The sequence below is a fragment of the Dendrobium catenatum genome, unplaced genomic scaffold, assembly GCF_001605985.2.
Source record: "Dendrobium catenatum unplaced genomic scaffold, ASM160598v2 fragScaff_scaffold_1035, whole genome shotgun sequence".
Taxonomy (NCBI): domain Eukaryota; kingdom Viridiplantae; phylum Streptophyta; class Magnoliopsida; order Asparagales; family Orchidaceae; genus Dendrobium; species Dendrobium catenatum.
Genome location: NW_021319497.1, coordinates 65236 through 67687, shown reverse-complemented (window position 1 = coordinate 67687; position 2452 = coordinate 65236).

Here is a 2452-nt window from a genome sequence, read left to right as displayed (position 1 = left end):
GACTAAAATTCTAGTTATAAATATTAGCTTGGAAAATAACGAACAAAAATTTTAATTTTGCAAACAACTAACCATAACTCAAAACTTGACCAAAAACAATAACACTTGCCTATATCCCATTCACGGGGAAGAAACTTGAATCCATTTCTCCAATGTGTCCTATTAAGAATCAAATATCATTTAAATCATACAAAAAATATCATTTCTAATATTTTCTAACCAATTTTTTTTAGGTGTACTACTATCTTCTCAACATAAGAAAAATCTAATACATTTGCTAGTTCTCCTAACAGAGGCATTGGACAACTATAAATTTATATGACTATACCATCTTGTTAACTCTCTAATTTTATTTTCTATTAAATATACTCAATCACATATATTCTGGTTTCAGTTTATATCTATATGAGTGAAGCAACTCATCATTTTGATCATCCTCATATCTTAAATACTTAACTTTAATTTATGCGTCTTTTAATGAAAAATTTTGCATCATAAAGCATTTCATGTCCATAACCATCTTATATTTTTCCTTAAGTTGTAGAGTCCACTTTTATCTCAAAAAATATGCCAAATGCATTCCTCCACTTCAACCAACATACTTGAATTCAATTAATAATATCACCATCTATTTCACCATTGAAATTACTAAATGACAAGAGGAGGGGGGGGGGGGGGGGAAATATGTGAAAAACTTTTCTCATAAAAAGTAATCCTAAATCAGGAGTTTCTAATCTTTTTTTTTTTTTTTAAATTTTACAACAAAATTAAACAAATTTTCTCCTCAAAAATTCACCGCACAATAATTATGAAAAATTAAATGCAAGTAAAAATAAATGACAGATAAGGAAAAAACACACCAAGTATTTTTATGAGTGGGTGTCAAATATGACCTAGTTCCACTCCCGGAGTCCTCCACTCCGGGATTTTCACTACCAAAAAGTTCTCCTTTTGCCCCCCTCCAAGGTAAAGAAGCCTTTACAAACCTCCCTTTCACCAACCCGGCGTGGCGGAGTGCCAAACTCTATTTTCTCCCTCCTGGCTACGGCAGAGAACTTCTCTTTTTCTCCTCCTGGAGAGGCAGAGAACCTCGAGGTCACGGATGTAGACGAGCCTTCCTTTGGAGATCTCCTCAAAATTCTTCTAGGGCCAAGAGGGAGCAGATGCAGCAAGTTCAGAGCAACCATGTGACTCCTCAAACTCTTCTCCTCACAACGCTCACCTTCTCCTTCCTCTTCTCAACCCTAAAGAACTTCTCTAGAGCTCTCTCCTTGAATCCCTCTCTAACCACGTTCTCCTCCTCTGTAAATCTTTTTGAAAAAAGGGAAGATTAACACCTAAAAACGGGCTCCAAACCTCTGATTTCAAAAGTAGTCTTACTGTTCGTATAGTACGATTCACATCGATACAGTACGATCTCCTTAAACAAACTTCGTCCTGGTACGAAGATGTAAGAACAGTTAAAAACAAAATTCGTACTATACGATATAATCATACGGTACGATCCACAAATACTATTCGTACAGGAGAATGGTCTGGACGACCAGATGTCTTCTCTGTTCATCGTATGGTAGATCACTATCGTACATAGATTAGACAAAAACCAAGAGATCTCCAAGGTGATATCCGGAACGATCGAACTCGTCTCTGTTCATCGTATGGTACGATCGGTTCTTATACATACGATGTTCAAATATAATTAGGCCTGTATTACATGCACTAATCACTGGGTTAATTTAATTAAGTATTAAAATAAATGTATAGTAAAAAAGGTTTGTACAGTACGAACGGCGCCAAAATCACTTACTTAATAAACTACGGTAGGGTTTTGAATCTGAACATATCGTACAGACGACTAAATTTCGACTAATGATCGTATCGACGTCACAATTAACTATTACAATTCTCCAGAGAAGAAATTCTATTACATTTTGTATTTAACAAACTCTCCCCCTGTGTGTGTGAGTTGCTCTTACTCTTATGCATTTTATGGCTAGACTCAAGAAAATAAAATACAATAAATAGAAAAATACAATATCTGACTCATACTCTAATTACCCAATTCTTGAGTCTTCATTTCATCCTGAGTCACTTGTAATCTTCTGAAATATTAGTACTCAAGGACAATAGCAAATAAATATATCCAATGAAAAGTTGTTTCAAACAAACATAATTTGGCATCATCAAAATCTCAAACTCGGGGTCATGGTTGCAACAATCTCCCCCTTTTTGATGATGTCAAATAAATTTATTGTAAGCAAGTACGAATGACATTTCTTTTTTTTTTTTATTATTATTTATTTTTTTTTATTTTATTTAAAATTAAATGCAAGAAAAAAAGAAAGATACTAAACACAAGTACAAAACAAAAGGAATGCATTTAACAAACTATAACAAGCACAATTAATATAGTACAACAAACTTCTCCCCCTTTTGACAGCACAAAAAGGAG